This window comes from Rhagoletis zephyria, unplaced genomic scaffold (genome assembly GCF_001687245.7).
Source record: "Rhagoletis zephyria isolate East Lansing unplaced genomic scaffold, Rhagoletis_zephyria_1.1 Rzeph_scaffold_00118, whole genome shotgun sequence".
Lineage (NCBI taxonomy): Eukaryota > Metazoa > Arthropoda > Insecta > Diptera > Tephritidae > Rhagoletis > Rhagoletis zephyria.
Window position 1 is genome coordinate 158,485 of NW_016157202.1, and position 22,851 is coordinate 181,335.

Genomic DNA, 22,851 nt, shown 5'->3' on the forward strand with positions numbered 1-22,851 from the left:
CAATATTTTTGAAATACAACCCCAAACTATTATTGACCGACCACTGTGATTCACAGTTTGCCTTGCATGATGCGCTTAGGCTTAATTTGGGCCGTTGATCCATTACCATGCCCGGCCATCTGATTGAAAGCGATTCATTTAGTCTTGTCAGACCAAATAACCCTCAATTAAATCTTAAAAATGGGTTTTTTATGGCATTCTGTAAGGCCTAACATATCCCAATAGGCAACGGTCCGGTTTTCGTGCGATGCAGCAAAACACTGCCACACTCGCACATGTATTTTGATCAAATTTGCTTTTTTCTTCTTTTATGATCCATTGCGCTCAATTTGGAAATTTTGCGCCTCACTGTCTACTCATTTGCATTCAATTTTAATACCTTAAGCGCTTCTGTAGTAGTGGCTGCAGCGCTACTTGCTACTAAGTTCACAAGATATCGGACTGTAATATATTTTGACAGACTTCCTTTGTCCTTAGTAACACTTTAGGCTATATTTTTTCTCAGTCTTAACATTTTCACGTGGCGAGCTCCATAATTTTTTGCCACTTTTCCTACGGTCCCGCGTTTCCGCAGTAAATCTATTATTTACATTTATGTTTCCTGATTAACCATATTATTTATTGGTGATCACTTCTTGAATAAATTACAATATAGAAAAAAGTCATCTGACTTCCAACTAAGCAAAAGATAACTGTAAAATGCAAAACTGAGAATGAGTGCAAAACTGTAACATTTGCCTTAACTTACATTTTTGTCTCCAGGTTTTTTTATTGTTGTTGGATTGACTTCAAATCGTTATGATAGCGGGAGTAGGGGTGTACCAATAAGAATATACAACAAAAGTATGAAAGTCGTTAGAACTTTGAAAGATAGCGGTGGCTGAAATAAAAAGTGTTACATCATGTTACAATTTTGCTCGTCACTGTATGTAAAGTAAAGAAGCCCCCGCTGCATCCCTTATTCGATAGTTCCGAAATTGTTCTAAATTCGACAAATAAGATCTAGTTCGTTCTGCATCCCTTTTTCTATAGTTCCGAACCATTTCTAAATTCGTCACTTTTGAAAAAAAAACTGAAAAAATTAGTATTTTAAAAGTACCAATTTTCGGACTAGTTCCTTTTTGGCGATAAAGACCTAGTACGGAACTCGAAATTTGATTCACTAGTCCGCGTTTTCCCTGCAGGGTATATACATATCGTCGCCTAGGTAAAAGATTGTCGTAACCCTGTAAAAATCGCGACTACTCCATGCATGCATGTAAAGGGCCATAAGGGCCAAGGAGTACTCCAAAATTAACCATAATTCATATAAAAAATATGGTGCAATTAACATTGCGATGTCCTAGGGCAGGACCATATACTCCATCTCTGCATTACATCAGAGTCGCACAAAACTACTCCAACATATTAACAATGACATTGTTGATATGCTTTTTCGTTTGTACAAGCTTTTGTTCTACATTTCACAGATGCTTTTTCGCAATTAATAAAAACCAAAAACAAAAATAAACAAGTAAGAGCAGCGCTGTCTTCGGCTACTTTGACAGATTACTGCTTTTGAATACATCTGCATACATCGATAGAGGAGTTACATACTTATATAAAAAATCGCATCTAAACAATCAGAGGTATGGAAGATATACTTTATATGGCACCAATCTAAGTGATTTTCACTGCAATGTGATCGGTATGTAAACCGGTAACACAATTTATTGGGTTTAGTTTCCTACATAAAGGAGATATATGGCAAAAACTGGTATCTGAACAATCAGTGCTATAGGAGATAAAGCTTATACAGCATAGATTTTGACGATTTTCTCAGTAGACCTTGTATTATTATTTATAAAATATATTACGAAATTTATCGGTTTTAGCTGTTCAAATAAAGGAGGTTTACAGTAAAATCCCATATCTGAACAATCAGATGTATGGAAGATATATATTGTAGTCATTCGATCCTTGTTATTTTCACTGTAAGTATTCTGTTAATAATGAGTGAAAATGGTGCGAAATTTCATGTTCCTAAATGGAGGAGTTATGATAAAAGACCTCATATCTGAACAAACAGTTGTGTGGGGGCTGCAGGTTATAGTGACCCGATCTTTGTTATTTTCACTGTAAGTCTTCTGTTGAAAATGTGTGAAATCAGCGCGAAATTTCATGGTCCTAGCTACATAAATGGATGAATTATAACGAAAAATCTCATATCTGAACAATCAGTTGTATGGGAGCTATAGGTTATAGTTACCCGATCTTTTTAATTTTCACTGTAAGTTTTCTGTTGATAATTATTGAAAACAGTGCGGAATTTCATGTTCCTAGCTATATAAATGGAGGAGTTATAACGAAAAATTTTATATCTGAACAATCAGTTGTATGGGAGCTATAGGTTATAGTGACCCGATCTTTGTAATTTTCACTGTAAGTATTCTGTTGATAATGGGTGCAAGTATTGCAAAATTTCATGTTCGTAGCTGCATAAATGGAGAAGTTATAACGAAAAATCTCATATCTGAACAATAAGTTGTATGGGAGCTATATGTTATAGTGGTCCGATTCTTCCGGTTCCGACAAATGATTAATACATTATAAAAATACACCCACCTACCAAATTTGATCCGGATATCTCGAAAACTGAGAGACTAGATTGCATACAAACAGACGGACAGACGGACAGACGGACATGGCTAAATCAACTCAGCTCGACGTTCTGATCATATAAGTATACATTTTAATGGGTCTATCTCTTTTTGTTCTGGTACTTACAAACATCGGACCAAAGTTATAATACCATTTCATGCTCATGAAAGGTATAAAAATTACATGTTGCCTCTGACGGCATTCGAACCCGAACATACTGGGAGCTAACAAGTAACAGCGAGTATCTCTACACGTTCAGCTACAGCTAGACATGCAAATGCGCTTTCAAATGCTCAACTTCAATCACATTTCGTTAAAATACGAGCAGTGATCGGGTAACAATAAACTGGTGCAGAGACACGAGTTGGTCCGCTACAGCATGACAGAGGAGCACTTTTGTAAGTACTCCAATATACCACAAATAGATCACATGGTCCAACGATTTTTGCAGGAAAGCGCAATTTTGACGATTTTTAGTTTTAGATGCAGTTATATATTTTGAAATAACGTCTTTCGATTGGTGTTATCAGTTTTTAGATATCTGATCTAGTTTTCGAGATATTGACTAAAATTTTTTCGATAATTTAGTAAAAATTTAGAGTAATGCAGTCATATTAAACTAGTCAATGTCTTAAAAAAGGCGTTCTCCGTTTTTGAATATCTCCTTTAGTTTCCGATATGTTGATAACATTTTGTCGTATTTCATACAAAGTGGTTGCCAAATTGTGGACAAATGACGCTTACGATAAGATTTTACTAAAGAAAATCCTTCATAAGCTCAAAACTAATTAACAATAAACATTAAAAATGAAATAATTTAAGAACTTTGTCAGCTAGTAACATTTTCAGAGACTTTGGAGAAAATCTATCTTCGTGTTTTTGAGAAATTGCATTCCAAACTTCAATCGCAATCAATTTAATCGAAATTAACATACGACAATCTTTTACCCAGGCGACGATATGTACAGAGCCAAACGGAACATTTTCTTTGCAGATCCTCCGCTGTATCGCTGCCTACATGCACACGAACATAGCAATGCTTTGAACGATATGAAACAAAAACAGAAACGAAAGCGAATAAATGGAGCAATTTTTCATTCTCTTATGTACCGCTGAGACGCTGCCTTTCGAAATGAACGTAGCAATGCTTTGCTCAACGTAAAAATTTTAAAATCTTTCGACGAAAATATTTCGAAAATGGTTCAATGAATGTTAAATCTGANGGCCAACAACTGTGCCAAGTTTGGAAGAAATTGGTGCAGCGGTTACCAAGATATACACATGTAACCATAAGTGGGCGTGGCTACGCCCATTTTCCAAAAATTTATAATATTCTTATTTTTCGTCAAGAACTTATTGTAAATATTTCAAGTGCGCTCGGGTATAAAAATTCTAAAATTAAACTNTGGTCCAACGATTTTTGCAGGAAAGCGCAATTTTGACGATTTTTAGTTTTAGATGCAGTTATATATTTTGAAATAACGTCTTTCGATTGGTGTTATCAGTTTTTAGATATCTGATCTAGTTTTCGAGATATTGACTAAAATTTTTTCGATAATTTAGTAAAAATTTAGAGTAATGCAGTCATATTAAACTAGTCAATGTCTTAAAAAAGGCGTTCTCCGTTTTTGAATATCTCCTTTAGTTTCCGATATGTTGATAACATTTTGTCGTATTTCATACAAAGTGGTTGCCAAATTGTGGACAAATGACGCTTACGATAAGATTTTACTAAAGAAAATCCTTCATAAGCTCAAAACTAATTAACAATAAACATTAAAAATGAAATAATTTAAGAACTTTGTCAGCTAGTAACATTTTCAGAGACTTTGGAGAAAATCTATCTTCGTGTTTTTGAGAAATTGCATTCCAAACTTCAATCGCAATCAATTTAATCGAAATTAACATACGACAATCTTTTACCCAGGCGACGATATGTACAGAGCCAAACGGAACATTTTCTTTGCAGATCCTCCGCTGTATCGCTGCCTACATGCACACGAACATAGCAATGCTTTGAACGATATGAAACAAAAACAGAAACGAAAGCGAATAAATGGAGCAATTTTTCATTCTCTTATGTACCGCTGAGACGCTGCCTTTCGAAATGAACGTAGCAATGCTTTGCTCAACGTAAAAATTTTAAAATCTTTCGACGAAAATATTTCGAAAATGGTTCAATGAATGTTAAATCTGAAAAGTTTGTGCAAAGTTTCAGATCGAGCACTTTCATTTGATGTATAATTTTTCTCTGTACGACTTGTAGATCGCTGGAAATAAGCGCCTTGTTTCAGAATAATATATAGATTCTTATTTTTCGTCTAAAACTTATTGTAAATATCAATTTCGAGTGAATAATCTTCAGTAGTTACTAAAACATCGCAGCTTTCGTATTTCTGAAAATTACCGTTATATGGGAGGTAGGCGTGGTTATTGTCCGATTCTAAACATTTTCAGCCATTTGGTATGCTGTATTAAGGCCACCAACTGTGCCAAGTTTGGAAGAAATTGGTGCAGCGGTTACCAAGATATACACATGTAACCATAAGTGGGCGTGGCTACGCCCATTTTCCAAAAATTTATAATATTCTTATTTTTCGTCTAAAACTTATTGTAAATATCAATTTTGAGTGAATAATCTCCAGTAGTTACTAAAATATCGCAGTTTTCGTATTTCTGAAAATTACCGTTATATGGGAGGTAGGCGTGGTTATTGTCCGATTCTAAACATTTTCAGCCATTTGGTATGCTGTATGAAGGCCAACAACTGTGCCAAGTTTGGAAGAAATTGGTGCAGCGGTTACCAAGATATACACATGTAACCATAAGTGGGCGTGGCTACGCCCATTTTCCAAAAATTTATAATATTCTTATTTTTCGTCAAGAACTTATTGTAAATATTTCAAGTGCGCTCGGGTATAAAAATTCTAAAATTAAACTATCATGATTTTAAATATTTTTCCCGAGTGGTCAAAGAAAATTTACAATATATTGTAATTGTATATTGTATATTGTATTAGAGTGGATTTTGTAGTGGGTTTTCAAGAGTTTGTTTGCCTTTGTTGCTGTAAAGGGTAGTTTTTTCATTTCGTGATCTACTGAAGGCAGAAAAACCGGGAAGGTTTATTAAAACGGGTAATTTGTATTTTATATTGTAATTGTATCTCTTGAAAATACATTGAATACATCGTTGTTAAAATGCACCATGGCCCTATCATACATCTATCTACAGGAGCAACAAAAAAGCTAAATATGAACGCCAGGTAATTCTACGGAGAAAGATTTTTTAAACGTTCCTTAGATTGTAAGTTTTTGAGTTACGGCTCTAAGACTAAGGAAAACGGGTTTTGATAAAACCCACTTAAGGAGTAAAAACGCATTTCGAACAAAATTTTAGTTAGGGCTTTTCTACATTTCATAAACGATTTTTTTGTATGCACACATGCATTCACATCTTTTTGAAAACAACTTAAATTATTTCAGATAAACTGCCATTTGAAATTGTTCTAAATTTCATTATAATCATTCTCTTCTTATGGAGAAAATTTAAAATTTTTAATGAAAATCTTAATTAAAGATGCTTAAAAGGATATAAAATATTCATTCCAACATATCTGACGTAAAATCATTTATTTTTTACATAACTAAGTTCATTTTCAATGATATAAAAGTTTTATTGCGTCAAACTTAGTGAAGCAAGCAGGTCTTTTCAGCAGCAGTCCAATTAACTTCACGAATTCTTTTAACTTCCTATAAAAATTAAATTTTTTACGTTAATAAATTATATTTTACAAAATTTTTTTATTTACTTACATTTTGCTGCGCCATTTTCAAAATTATTTGTAAAAGTCAGTTTCCCTAGCCTGCTCTAAACTTAAAGATTAATTTTAACTAGAAGAGGTTTTAACTTTCGACTATAACTACGGGCCATTGGGTGCAAGATTACAATTGGTGTAATATAACGCTTTAACTGGGTTAGTATGACCGCGGATGCCGTAGGGCTAAGCAGAATCGTCGCAGGGTGGTCTTAGAGTGGCAGAAAATCGTAATTTCGAAATCCTACTAAGTGGTTGACTCGATTCTAAACATGTCTACTAACAGGTTTTAAGGATTTTTTCCTAAGAAAACCCACTCTCGCAATTGTCAAAGGACACAGGAAGTCGGTATTGTATGAATAGAATTTTTACGTACGAATTCGAATACATATTCTACCGGTTCAGAGACGGTTGAATGAGCGATTGAAACTGGATTTATCTTCATCATTTGATAGTATGCAAGGGTAGAAGATCTCTATAAAAGGTGCAGCAAAAGATAGTAAACGTATCTCGATTTTTATTAAGAGAAGAAAAGGTATGGAGTCAGGTAAAAATTTGCTTACTTCCACGCCCACTACACAAGGGGGCGGATAAGGTAAATGTTATCAGATTTCAATGAAACTCGGTTTGGAACTTGGATTAAGCTAGAAAGACTTACATATATAAATCTAGAATATGGTGAAAATCGGTCAACTGCCGCGCCCACCGGCTATCAGAATTTTATATTCTAATGTTGCAAGGACTAGTAACGATCCTCCAAAATAGCGAAAATTTAATAGGTTAATCTAAGTTACAAATCTAATTTCATTAAAATCGGATAAAGTTTACCATATTCGCCCCCTAGTGTAGTGGGTGTGGCAGTCCGCTAAATTTAACAATTTTTCATATTTATTCATTCCTAGGCAAACGCAATCCACGTTACAATTTTCAGCAAAATCAGAGAACATTTACAACTTTTTGGCACATTTTATGTGGAGCTCCTCCACGTTGCATCGTCGCAATGTGTTTACTCCACGTAAGCCTCTTATCCAAATGGATACCAAGATACTTAGTGTTGTCTTGTTGCCGAACAACTTGATTGTTTATTTTGATAGGAGGGCATATGTTTCTGTTTAGAGTGAAAGTTGTATGTACATTTGGTTTCATTCACTTTTATTATCCATTTTTATAGCCACAGATTATGTGCTCTTATATAATCGCGGAAGCTAAGATAGCATTTTCATGAGTACATAAAATTGCGGACGTTGAAATTGTTGTCTGATAAGAGGTTGGCATGAGATTTGAGGTATTTTTGCTTTACCGCAAATTCCCCCTTTGAGAGGAAGTTTTTCAATAACAGATGTGTTCTTTAAAAGAACTTCTTTCTGGTAACAGTGTGGTTATACTTTGAATAAATTTGAAGCTCCATAGCAGGTTTTTCATGAATTGAGGCATGAGCCGCTCAAGCCTGAAAATTGATTTAAAGCGATTGTATAGAAGACTAGATCGCCCTCACCCGCTTCGCTGAGTGTATGAAATTTCTGGTTAATGAGGTTTAGATTTTGTTTAACCATCTTCAAAATAATTTCAAACTACATAAAACTTTCTTTCTAACTTATCATACTTTTTCAATTAACATATCCCCTGAACTCAATTTGAGATTTTAAATAGATGGAAACCCCTTACATGTAGTTTTAAAATGAAGCCATTGTAAAACCATTCGATCGAAACCCATATTGTAATAATTCATTTAAATTATTGAATAGTTTGAATTTAACCTTTTAAACAGTTGGAAATCTTTTTAAACCTGTTTCGTGTGATACTCATATATATTCTGATACATATTCAAAACCATTTCGATTCATACCAATCTATAATCTATGATAATTATATTTTGAAAGCCGGTTTTTTTGTGTCCGCAAAGCTCGCGACCGGCCAAACCGATTTTTTTGAAATTCCGGACACCTGCTTCATACGTCCCACTGATGGTTATAGGCTGAAGAAATTCGCCTTTTTTTATTTTAATTTGGCGTGGTACCTCCCATACAAAGTCTATGTATACATATTAGATTTCTGTAGAACAATTATACGTATCCATTTTGAAATTGTCACCAACTATACTATAAAGTTTCTGGGGCAGATTCACTATAGAACCGGTTCATTGTTGTCGCCAGGGAGTGAAGAGGAAATGTTCTTCAAATTTATTTCGTTGTGAGATTAACCGTTTTATGAAATGCTGCACAATTAGAGGATTTCAAGAACTTCTTCACGGACATAACACTTTCGTTAGATTCTTTAAGGCGCCTAACGACCACCAAACCATAATCTTAGCCGATGGGCGTGCCAATTGAAATCGTAAACGTGAATTGTTGGACCAAAGTGTTTCAATGATAAAATTAATTTTGGGCGGGACGAAGTATGCCGGGTCTGCTAGTATTATAATATTTCATTTAAACTAATTGAATTTTATTAAAAAAATGTGCGTATAATTAATTTAAATTTGACTTTTCAAAAAGGTGCCAACCCTTTTCAAGATATATTCAAACTACAGCTTTTCTAATCCTCTTGACATTCTTTTTCAATATAATTTTGAAAAAAATAACTCCCTTCATTGAAGTTGAATTAGATTTTTTTAAAAGGTGGCAGCCCTCTTCCATGAGTAGATAATGATTTTATATATCTCCATACCAAGTTCCAGTAATCTACCAAAAATACTTCCTGAGGAATACAGTATGAAAAAAATCCGTTTGTATAGGAGGTGCCACGCCCCCTTGTCTAATCGAGATTAAATGTATCCTATATTTTAAATTGGGCTAAATGACAGTAGTGTACAAAATTTCATAATGATCGGTTGAGTAGTTTAAGCGTGAAAGCGTAGCAAACAAACAAACTCACTTTCTGATTTATAATATTAGTAAGGATGCTCCACAACCGAAGTCTGAAAGGGCTGAAAAATGCCAAATTTCGAACTTTTTTCAGGCGTCGTTTGAGAGTTACTGATTCGAACATTAATACTGGTGAATATAATAATAATAATGATGTAATCGATAACACTTACAATATTTCAAAAGAATTTTACACAAAATTTAGGCAATAAGATACAAGGAAAAATTATTTACAGCCAATTTCACGAAAGCAATTTAAGTGAAAAATTATTTTAATTTTTTAAATTTTATATGGAAATTGACAGAAAAAAATATTTTCCATTTAAATTGCTGGTGAAACCCAAGGCATATTCAACAAGGTAGAAGTGACAAATCTCTCGAGCTCTCTCATAGCTGACTGTAATGTCAAAAAATGTAAACAAAGAAATTAACCCTTTGTTATGCATTTACCATATTTGATGAAACTCAACGGCCCGTAGATATAGTCAAAATAAAGTCGACTCCTAAAGTTAAAAGCAGCTTTTTGACATAATTTCCAATGGGATAGCTGTCAAAAAAAATGGCTANAGTATTATAATATTTCATTTAAACTAATTGAATTTTATTAAAAAAATGTGCGTATAATTAATTTAAATTTGACTTTTCAAAAAGGTGCCAACCCTTTTCAAGATATATTCAAACTACAGCTTTTCTAATCCTCTTGACATTCTTTTTCAATATAATTTTGAAAAAAATAACTCCCTTCATTGAAGTTGAATTAGATTTTTTTAAAAGGTGGCAGCCCTCTTCCATGAGTAGATAATGATTTTATATATCTCCATACCAAGTTCCAGTAATCTACCAAAAATACTTCCTGAGGAATACAGTATGAAAAAAATCCGTTTGTATAGGAGGTGCCACGCCCCCTTGTCTAATCGAGATTAAATGTATCCTATATTTTAAATTGGGCTAAATGACAGTAGTGTACAAAATTTCATAATGATCGGTTGAGTAGTTTAAGCGTGAAAGCGTAGCAAACAAACAAACTCACTTTCTGATTTATAATATTAGTAAGGATGCTCCACAACCGAAGTCTGAAAGGGCTGAAAAATGCCAAATTTCGAACTTTTTTCAGGCGTCGTTTGAGAGTTACTGATTCGAACATTAATACTGGTGAATATAATAATAATAATGATGTAATCGATAACACTTACAATATTTCAAAAGAATTTTACACAAAATTTAGGCAATAAGATACAAGGAAAAATTATTTACAGCCAATTTCACGAAAGCAATTTAAGTGAAAAATTATTTTAATTTTTTAAATTTTATATGGAAATTGACAGAAAAAAATATTTTCCATTTAAATTGCTGGTGAAACCCAAGGCATATTCAACAAGGTAGAAGTGACAAATCTCTCGAGCTCTCTCATAGCTGACTGTAATGTCAAAAAATGTAAACAAAGAAATTAACCCTTTGTTATGCATTTACCATATTTGATGAAACTCAACGGCCCGTAGATATAGTCAAAATAAAGTCGACTCCTAAAGTTAAAAGCAGCTTTTTGACATAATTTCCAATGGGATAGCTGTCAAAAAAAATGGCTATTAACTTTAGAGACGACTTTATTTTGACTATAACTGCGGGCTAATATCTTTGAAATGAAAGTTTTTGTAGATATGAAAATTTTTAAAATCTCATTAGAATCAGCTTCGTATTAGGTATTGCCCTTTCATTTTAAGGTAAATGTGGAAATGCATACTTACACAAAATTACACACTAAGTGAAACACACTCATTTATAAACCCATTTTGGCAATTTTCTTGCTTTTACTAGCCCAATGTTTTTAAGCATTTATTTTTTTATTCAAATACTTAATTCTAAAGTATATTAGACATTTAAAAAAAGGTTCGATTATTCTAAATTTATATCAGAACTTAACTTCAATAATTCAGCTATTAAATTTTTGCAATTCAAAATTTCCTTTCCATTAAATTTATTAAAAGGTAATTTCAGTTTCTTTATGTCAACAAGGAATTCCGGTTTAGGTTTTGTTAGACCTCCATTTGAAATTTGGTCTATCCATGTATATGAGTCGAAGATTTTCTCTTCATATTCGGTATAATAATTCCTGCCCCCGGGAACAAATGCGTCCGCTTAGAAATACCCGGCTGCGATGGGCGACAAATAAAGTCATTGGCTCTAAAATGGTCTTCGCGCACACGTGAAGAGTCTCCTAATGAAGCATTGATACTTCGGAGTTTTAAAATAACGCACAAGTTTGTTGTCCTGGCTCTTGTCAAACACAACCTACCGCCCGTAATTCCTTTTCATTTTATTATGTATTTAAATCAGTCGCACAGCTCACAACTGAAAATTATTATTAAAAAAATTAAAATTTTGAATAGTATAGGGTTAAGAGTTGACATTTTAGTCTCAGTTCAAAAGAGAGAAATGTCGAAATCACTTCTACCTTGATATGCCTTGGGTGAAACCGGCTGTTATTGTTTGAAAATTATTATGAAAAAGGAGAAGAAAAGTACTGAACCAGTTAAAATTAAGTGATAAAAAGAAGTATCACTTTTATCACTTTTAATTTCTGTATTTGCTACAAATCGCTTACTATTTTGTAAAAACATCTTTTTAAATTTGAAAAAGGGAAAATTCAAAGAATAGTGTTTATCATGCAAAATATTAAGAAACTTGAAGCGCGAAGAGCTTGTTGTGGAGTTTCTCGCATGAAAAGCCTGTAAAACCTGAACCACTTCGAAAGCCGTAACGCCTGCTTAAGGTCCATATGCCACACTTTATCAAATGCTTGAAAATGTCTAGGAACAGGCCAGTACAAAACAATCCTTTCTCGAAGGATTCTTGTATGATGGAGACAGTACGATGAACTTGTTCAACAGTTCTGTGTTTTCCCCCCAAACCAAACTGGTGCTGGGGCATTGTGTTTGATTCGTTAATGATTGGAGTGATTTTCTTTAATATGAACGATTCAAATGGCTTTGATAGTATCAGTCTACAAGATGCGACCTTGAAGGGATATTTTCCGGGTTTGGCAGGCATGATTATCTGGGACAGTTTTCACGCTTTTGGAAAGCAACCATTTCAACCCGCATTAATTAAGTGCAAAACATGAGTAATAGCGACATTGGGCAGTTCCTTTATTATTTTAGTGGTTATTTTATCACATCCGGGTGCCCTCTTTATATCCAATTCGTTTCTAAATGTGGTAGACGTCTTGTTGAGCAGACGTATTTTTGCTAAGCTCCGTGTGATAAAGCTATTTTTCTATGAAATGAGCCGTTCTGAACTAATCAACAATTTGATTGAAATAGTGACAAGCATTTCAAATGCCGTATGTGTGCGGGCAAGAGGTAGAACGATCCAAACAAGTTAAAGTTCAATGCAATGAGTTTTACCACTTTGACTGTGTTAATATTTTCCCTACCGATTTGGAATTCTTAACTAACTCCCAACAAGCATTTCAGTAAATGTTTTTAAAAATAACTTAAAGTAAGTTTGCTATAATAAGCGTTAAATAAGCATTTTTAATATTAAGCTTATTTAAAGTTTTATAAATAAACCTTTAATAAGTTTTTAGAGCGAATGTTTATAAATAACTTAAACTTATAAATGATAGATAATAGAATACGTCTTACCTTAAGGTATGGGGGCTATGTTCAAATGTTGTAGTTGTAATTTTTATAGCTTCACAAAAACGCTTATTGCACGAGAACTAATAAAGCGATTTCAAAGAAAAGTGTGGCGTTTCAAAGAAAAAATTCCAAACCTGTCGACAGATTCATTTTTGTAAATAACCAATTCGGTTTCTGTCGTAAAAACAACGGTAAACATTGCCTTATTTTGGGGTCAATTTTGAGCCTTTAAAGTGCTCTAGCAACTTATTGTTGGCATATATAACTTTCATTTTCGGGATATAGGTTCTTTGGAGCAGTAGAAATATTATCGGGTACAAATTTTATATAAATTTAACAAATATTGAGCATTTTAAGGCAAAAAATTTTTGAAAAAATTTGCAAATTTTTTTCATTACCAAAATGCTCGAAAACCGCTCGAATGATTTTGTTTTTGTTTTCTTTAATCAAAAATTCAAGAGTTTTCCTTTCGTTTGGTATATGGGAAGTATTGGTTGATATCTTCTATATATGTTTATTTTATTCAAATATATGGGCATAAATGATTTTCCATACAAAATCACCTCGTCATCATTTTGCAAACACGTGCATATGTTGGAAGTGTGGGAAGGAGACAAAAAGTATGTATGCGTATGTAATGCGGCTTTTGATAAACAGAGGCGCGCTATTTATAACCTAATCGCAGCGTGTGTACATACATATGTAAATACATACATACGTACATATGTTGATTGCAGTTAATGTGGATCTGTTTCTATTTTTAGTAATCTATGTATGTCTATACATACATATGTACATACATATTATATATGTACATACATATATGAACACATGTATGCATAATACGCGAAGACTTTTCGAAGTGAAACAACATTTAGAACATGAACGAAAGACACAAGATCACGCCTTAAGGAAAGAAAGAAAAAAGTTATTTTCTAGCTGTTGAAATCTCGACGCCATCTTTGTTGTAAGAAGTAAACAACGAAGAGAACAAAAAAAACGCGTAATTGTTGAACGCATGAATAATCATTTTTATTATGCAAATTCTCCTATAAATCATGTCGTTGTGTTAAATTATTCTTTACCTTATGTGTGCACACGTTGTCACAAGCGAAAATTAAGAAAATTGCAGTAAAAAGCCACCACCAAATTGTAAACAACGAACAAATGTAAACAAACGGCTTATGTCAAAATCGCCCTACTTTTTTCATAAGTGCGATTATAACGGGCCACTCTTCTGCTGTCGTGATCTTGTCTTTTTGGTTCATGATTTAGAAAAAGTCCAATCCAAGAATAAAAGTAAAGGTGAGGACGTACATAGATAAAGAAAAGGATAAAGGCCAAGGTAAAAATAAACACAAAAACAAAGTTGAGTAAAGATAAAGGCAAACATGAAGACCAAGGTAAATTTAAACACTTTACTTATATGTATAAGTGCAAAGGTGAAGGGGAATATGTATATGAAGAATATGATAAACATAAAAATAAAAACAAAGATAAATATAAAGAAAAAGATGCGGATGAGGATACCGATAAAAGTATAGATGAAGATAGAGGAAGAAAGATTAAAATAAAGGTAGTTGTAGAGAAAAGGATATAGATAAAGGCACAGAGACTCAATCTCGGAACTATTTCGGGATTTTAGGGATTCTCGGGACTTATCGATATAATCGATATTTTGTTGGTTTTTCTTAGTGTGTGATTTCGTTTTTGACTTGGATATGCTCTTAACCATACCACGTATTCTACGTTTAAATATAGCGGCTGTATCTCCGATACAGCCTGCAGACCAAGACGAAGGCGCTGGACTGTTCCTTTTTTTCAATCGTAAGTGACGTGTTTACGTTTTTTAAAATTTATTATTAAAAGAAAAAATTAAATAAAACCGATGCGGTATAAAAAAATCCAATCCAGGACCCGCTGCGCTAATCGGTGGAGCATTCGAGTCTTCAAATGATGAGTTCTCCTTATCCTTTCTTAGTTTAACATTCAATTAAAAATGTATTAAATTTTTTTCAGAAAAGTTCATCAATGAGAATGGTGGGGATGAAGCGGAATATATAGCTGCATCGATGTCGTTTTTCCAATTTGCCAATAACCGCATGTAATTGAAAGCACGCAACAAGATGTAATAATTAACTTTTTTATGCTTAATTTTTGTGTGTTATCGTAAATTTGTATGCTAAAATGTCTATTCCCTATTTATATTTTCGCGACTGTAGATGAGTCCTCCGAAAATTCGCATTTCGCTTAGTTTCTAGATGTTAAGCAATCTATGTATGAGTTTTTAATGAAATATCTTTAAATAAAGGGTTATAAAAATGTTTATAAATAGCTTTGTTTTGAAAATTTTTAGTAAGTTTATATTCATACGCTTATAAACAACTTTTTTTGAACCTTTATTATAAGTTTACACTTTTACGCTTATAAATAGCTTTCTTTTGAACATTTAAATATTGCTGAATAATATGAATGATGCAGTTAATGAAAATTAATAAGAAATATTTAACAACTGCAGTGCATAATAAAAAAAATATAAAAAATAGCTCGATTTCATCAGAAAATCAGTAAATCCTTCTTTAAATTGGTTCTATGTACGAAAATTTCAGATTTTTCAAACAGACGTTGCACTAAACCGATGTCAATCTTGGTAATGTGATTCTATACTTTACTTTTCTGCGTAGAAGCAGAAAAACAGAAATAAAAACAAACTAATGTTGTTACGCTGTATATGTACTGTTTTTATACGGTTTGAATATAGTACGATGCCGTACAAATATCGATACTAGTATCAAATGGGCGTAGGAAATAAAATTTCGCGCCAACGATAACATAGAATCACTAATCAGGAAATATACTTAAGTAGAATTCTAGGAACAATATGGCTGAATGATATGAAGATGATATTGATATTGATGTTATTATGATACATTAAGCGGTATCGAAAGAAAATACCAATATGGGTATCAATAGTATCGCCACCTTAGTATCGAATACCGATTTACCCAGTATCGAAACCAAAGTATCGATACCAAGATTGTTTCAGTAGTATCGCAACATCCCTAATCACACTGTTATGTTCATCGCATTCGGCTAAGTGGGATGCTCGTCGTCTGATGTTAAGGCTCTGTTATGCATACTTGAAATTGCTTGAGAGTTGTCACATAAGGAATCTATTAAATGAACTTCCCGTATAAGCGGTTACTCAACACACAGCATTACATACGTAGAAGTCTGTTGGTTTTTGATTTCTACGTAAAAATGGTGTAGCAGTGCATGCAATGCCTAGTATGCATAACAGGGCCTTTACTCGTTAGGCTTCGTCTGCTAACAATGCTCATAGCAGTGTTGATATTTGAGATTTTTAAATTGTACTAAATGAATGAAAAAAGTGTAACTTTTTGAACTTAATTGTACTTTTCGCCATTTGCGTATATTTTCCCCTTATCCGAAAAAAAAAACATTTTTTTTTTGTCTACTGCAGTGTGTTTATTGTTCAATTCATTGTACAGCTTCAGTTACTGTAGGCTTAATTTAACGTAACTTATCATTGTGATCTCTTCATTATATTTCAAATTTATAAAACTACACCCCCCGACAAAATGATATAGTCACCCGGCTTGGGCTATTTATTTTATTTTTTTCAAATAAATTTTAATTTTTTTTTAGAAAAGTATAGCTTATTGCCCATTAAAAATAAACCCACATTAAAAAAAAAAGGAATCTAAACGGCGTAGCGCATTTTTTTTTATATAAAATAAAATACGAACATTCGCTATATTGAAGAAAGTGAAAAAAGTTTACCCACAAAACTTCTACAAATTCTGGTTTTATTCTTATGGTTTCTGTCAGACAATGAGTTATACTTTTAAAAAAATAGAATTAAAATTAATTTGATAATAATAAAATAAAATAAATAGCCCAAGCCGGGCGACCGTATCACTTTGTCGCGGGTTGTATATTCAAAGATGAAGACAATAACGATAAAAAAAATGGCAATAACCATAACGCTCATCACTAATATTGACATTCACAATCTCGTTTACAATTATATTCAACAATTTATATTGAGCTCGAGGCCGTTTTTAAACGAAAATTTATTGTGAAAAAGCAACAAAATTTGAAAAAATGGTAGAAGAGATAGCTATTTCGGAAATCACTACATTTCCTCATCAGACTTCTTTCAGTAGGATTCGAACCGACGATCCCACTGACTCAGCCAGTTGCCTATGCACCGTGCTAAGTACGCCTTGTAAATTATCGTTTGCTTTTTTCCACTATTTTCATTTTTGTTATGCCAACACAATCAAGCGCAGCTATTCCGCTGCAATTCACTTGATTATGTGGTTGTTGGTATTGTTGGTTTTTGCTAATAATTCTATTTTTTTTTTGAAATGTTTAAATTTTAGGTGTGCTCGTCCTTAAGTTATTTGTTTTTGTTATTTTTTTGGCCTTTTATAACAATTATATTCAACAATTTATATTGAGCTCGGGGCCGTTTTTAAACGAAAATTTATTGTGGGAAAAATAACAAAAACAAAATCTCGTTTACATTTAAAATTGCAATTCACAATTCCAATTTAAAATATGAAATATAGGTTTGTGCTGCTGGGATTTTTGAAAATTTTGTTGACTGGGCATTTAAAGCATACTTTTTTCACGAAATTCCAAACGCATGCATATTTTAAAACATCTGGAATCCGCCACTCCATTTTATTATTTTCAATGAAGGGGTTAGACTCATAAGGATCTAAGTGACATTTTTTTTAAATATATGTTATACCCATATTTATATAGTTAAATATAGTGTTTATGTGGTGACAAAGAGTAAACATTCTTTGAATTAGTTAATTAACCTGCATTCATTTAGGCAAGAACCATTTAAAATGCATTTACCCAGAATTTAACCTTAACCTTAATTATCTTAAAAAAAATCAGATCTACTTAGATCCTTTTGATTCCAACCCCTTAAAATAGTCATTAACTCTTTCTAGCGGACTGATACACTTGTCTTCTTCGTCGAAAATTTTAAACATGGCGCAATGCAAAGTGCCTAAATTCCTACAATTCATTACAATTAGGGCTAAGCACCATAGATCTTCTTAGATCGCAGCGAGTGAATACCCGACGTAATAATAATAATAATAAAATAATGTAAAAAAAATATTTTTTAAAAACAAGCTTTTGTTTAACATGTGTGTTGTTTAACAATGAAGGGAATAAAATAAAGTAGTGTAACAAAAGATTTTTTATCAAGAAAAATTAAGAAGGGGCACTAAAATGAATAAAATAAAATAAGTTAAGCTTTCGTTAAAGTTACTAAAAGCCAAATAGTGAAAGGAGTTACTCAAACTCTAATGAAAATTACTAACAATTTGTACTGATTTACTTCGTTTTTAAAAAAGTTCGTCGCGTGAATAGCGAACCGCCATTTACATATCTGCATACATGCATACCAGGAATGTTTCGAATATTCGCATTCGCATTCGCAAACGCGGAGTTTCCGCATTAATTTTAACATTCGCATTCGCATTCGCAATAATCAATGCGGAGCTTTTGCGAATGCGAATGTTGTGCAAGTGCACCGATAAAACTTATATCTGGCAAACAAAATGACAATTTGTAGCCAATATTTTTTGCCTTTAGTGGTGGTAGTATTGCTTTAACAAAACTGGTCAACTTTGATAAAAATGTCTTTAAACATATTATTTCTTAAGCTATATAACCGAGCTATCAATGGGAAGTCATACAAGTTCCCACTTCTACTTGACCTTTGACGTACTTCAAAGAGAACATAGTCCTTTTAATAATATTTTGTTTTTGTTTTCTGTGCTTTAAATACCTGCATTTTGATTTGCTTTTGATGTTTCATACCGTCACCTTAATTCACAAAGGCCCTAACCAGCAAATTTGTTATTTTACAGGAGAAGCAAAAAACATTACGAAAATATAATCATTCGTACGGATAGGGCATATTAAAAAGTGGCATAACTCTGTGGTTTTTGGTACTAACACTTTAAAATTAGTAAAGGTGTATTTTAATATCCTACCAAAAGCTGTGAAAAATTCAGTGTCGAAAAAAGTGTTGGTTAGGGCCTTTGTGAATTAATATAATGATATATTCGTTTCAATCATTTCAAATGGGGCTCTTTGGGGAATTTATTTTTAGGAAAAATTTAAAAAACAGTAATTTTGTTTACTTGTCGGGCAATATTTTTGAAGTGAAACTTCTTAGGCGGCGGTATCGCAAAAATGGGGAGTGAAATTTTTAAAACTGAAAACGTTACATGAGTGAGAAGGAAGATATATGTAGGTAGTAGAGGGAAGGGGAAAAAAGAAATAAAGCGACGCATGACGGGTACGAGTACCTACATATGTATATATGTATATTTGAATGCACGTATGTACCCTGCAGCAAATCAAACTGGTTCCGAACTTGCGCTGAGCTAGGCTTATAAGGAACGGTACTGGTTCTTCATACATCGCAACGCAATGCTTTCAACTGTATTTTTTAACATGGCGATATCCTAGGAAATGAAAATTGTCGCCCTCTGCAGAACTTTTGAACTTGTTCTGAACTGGCTCTGGCTTAGACGGTTCTGAGACAGTACATATAGCAACATTTCCCAGATAGTTCAAAAAGGGTCACCTCCGAGCTAGAACAAATGTGGTTAGTTTTGAGCTGGTTCTAAGAAGTATAGAATAGAGCATTTTCTTTAAAGACTGTAATTAAATAAGCACGCATACAATTTTGTAAATGAAATATATTAACGTTTCTAACTGTGTTGGAAATTTGGTAGAAATCTTGAAACTGAAGAGTTTACAAGTATGCAGTTCTATAGCCCATTACATTTTAGTATAATTAATCGCGCTGATTTTTTATAACTCTTTTAACGCACGCTCTTGAAGGTATTCTCCTATCTAAATATTTTCATGTAAGATGCTAGATTACACTTTACTACACTAAGATTTGAATTGCTACAAAGCAGCATACTCGAAATATTTATGAAAAAAACTCGGATTAAAAAGTTTGAAATTTGAAGACAGTTTAAGAGTTCCATCAAGTTTGCAGCACAGTTAGCAATTTTGAATTTAAATGGCTTATGGAATATGAGACATACTTAACGAATAATATTTAAAATGAAGAACATTGGAAATTAAAAAAATCACTGCATAACTACACATTTCGGGTGCTCAGTGATATATTTACGTATGTACAGTAGCGGTCATATCAATAGCATTCCCATTTCAAAGTGAGATAGTTTACCACTTTTGTTAATTTTTTTTTTATCCGATTAAAATGTCAAAAATTTTGATGAAAAATCGTTAAATTTTCCTTTGTTTTTTATAAAGTTTGAAAACACGGTTTATATGATTTTGTTTACGCATAATCAACTTTTTTTTATAAAATAATAACAAACAAATTTTAACTATCAATATATTGAGACTTTTGTGTTAAGTGTAGCTTAACTAAATACTATGGTTACATTTTGCATTCAATTTTATACGTACATATATATGCATAAAAATTACAACAATGTTACCAATATCGCCTTTTTTTCTAAATATTCAAGCAGTTGCCCCATAAAGTAGAGAATTACATATTAAATAAACGAAAACAGTTTGCTATTAGTTTTAGGGTCTAAGAAAATCTAAAAACTAAAGTTTAGTACATTTGTGCATCTTTTGTCAGCTTTCGCATGACCAGGATGAGTAACATTGATGACAGCGCAACTAGCAACCATAAACGAATATGCGAATATTTGCGTTTGCATTCGTTATGCGGATGATTCGCATCATTTTACACATTCGCATTCGGCATTCGCATTCGAATATTTTGCGAATGCGAATGTGTACATGGGCAGAGAATCCACTCTAATGTTGTTGAAATGGCCCTAAGTGCGGGTGTGGACAATAACCGGTGTTTAGCTTCAGTCGCTAAACGGTTAAGTAGTATATCAAGCAACATTGATGGGCCTTTAACAAGTACTGCTAAGAGTCTTATAAGCAACCTAAAAATAATTTTAGATTCCTCCAGTGAAAGCGAAGGCTCGGATGTAGAGTCTGGAGACATTAGAAAATGTGCAATTAAAGCTGAATTGAAGGCCTATCTTAAAGAAAAACGAGCTTATCTCGGTGAAAATCCTCTCGATTGATGGAAAACTAAACTAAAATTACTTTTTTTGAAACATAATATGCCCCTTTTGAACTTTGACTACTAGATAAAACACTGCACTATAGTCTGGCAGTTGCTATTTGCTGGCCAAAAGCCGTTTTTTAGAGTATCGATAAATCGATTTCTTTATCCCTTCACTAAACTAATTCTCCAAAGTAAAAAAGTGCATACTCATTATTTTCTTAAAGAGTTTTGCCATTGAGATATAAGCTGTTAAAGTTGACATTTCTACTAAAAGCTTAAAATTTTATTTCTTTCGTAGTCAGTAACCATGTTTCAATAATACAAGGTTCGATAAACTGACAGTTGTCTCTCTCGCACCGCTCCCTTAGCAGTGGCACCGTGGTGCTTCTTTGCAAACTTACTTGGAAAAAGTGTAGCTTTGGTGTGAAATAGAAGTATAAAATTTGGGCAATATGTTTATTCGTATATACATATGAAGCATATTTAACTGATGAAAACATAAATTTTTTTTAAATCGGATGTTTACATAAAACTCGCAGTAGTGCTATATTAATTTTGAGCCATTTGCAGTTTTTATACAGCGAAATAGCACATAAATTACGTAATTCAAGTAGATACTGTAACATTACGTTCAATATTTCGTTTAAAATGCCAGATTTCCTGCAAATACATTAGAATTTACAAAAGGAATTTCACTACTAATTGCCTACTTTGCGTACTTTTCTACTACCATTTACACACCAAGGGATTTCATTCTTCGTCTTTCTCCGTCCTTCGTAAATGCAACCTTTTGTAAGGGAGTGTCAAACCGCGGCTGTCAATAATTATCTAACCTTGTATTATTGAATCATGGTCAGTAACCTTGTAGTTCGAAATGGTATGAGTCTCCGAGAGAGTAAGATACTTCAAAAAAGAGAATGGAAATGAATATTAACAAAAAAGAAAACTAACATATGTATAGCTTGATAAAAAAAAATTAAACTAATTTTTAAATGGACTCTAATTTGAAGTAGAGCTTTAAAAAATTGGATTCATTTGGCGATATTCAAGCTTTGTGAGCAATAAAAATGCTCAATTTAGAGTTTATGAGTTGAGAATCATGTTGCACTTTTTTGCATTCTTTTATTAGAGAAGGTGTGTTTTGCCGTGCTTTGCGTATGAAAAGCAGCAGTCAACAAAGATGCAAAAAACTGCTGTTTTAAACATTTTGCTGCGAAATATTATTAAACGGAGCACATCCGCAGTATATAACAACTACATAAAGGAAATATCAAGAATGATATGCAAGTTTCAAATCAATTTGGTTACTTCTCGACTTTAGGCCAGCAAATGATAGTCGCCAGACCAATGCACTGTATAGGTTACGCACTCGTTCAATGTTCTAATAATTTACAAAATTCTTAATTAATAAAAACGATGACTTAAGTCGATTATAGCTTTTTTAATGTTATTCCTAACATTCGCACATTCGCATTCCGAAAATTCGCATTTGCGAATGGGAAAAATATGACATTCGAAACATCCCTACTAGCAACATACGAGTTTCAACAGTCCAGCTCTGCATTCCTTTTGCAGTAGTTCAGAGACAGTTCTGAAATTTGTAGGGCGGAACTAGCGCTTTGCCAGACTGTCTCTAAATTTTGCTGCAGGGTATGTATTAAAGAGCTGCGCAAAACCTTCTAAAAGGCACACTTTACTACTATGCAGTACTTCCAAGCGGCGTACTACAGGAGCGTTAACAGCAACACAGA

The 22,851-nt window shown here is 33.0% G+C and overlaps 1 protein-coding gene and 1 long non-coding RNA gene across 2 annotated transcripts in view; one reads left to right on the forward strand and one right to left on the reverse strand.

Moving 5' to 3' along the window:
- Gnmt (Glycine N-methyltransferase) overlaps positions 1–22,851 on the forward strand; it is a 148,013-nt gene that overhangs the window by 8,473 nt on the left and 116,689 nt on the right. The window lies entirely within an intron of this gene.
- LOC108378681 (uncharacterized) lies at positions 5,584–22,724 on the reverse strand. The gene is made up of 3 exons (XR_001849432.1): positions 22,713–22,724; positions 21,820–21,823; positions 5,584–5,804 (listed from the first exon to the last, which is right to left on the reverse strand). It is a non-coding gene; the product is annotated as an uncharacterized LOC108378681 (long non-coding RNA).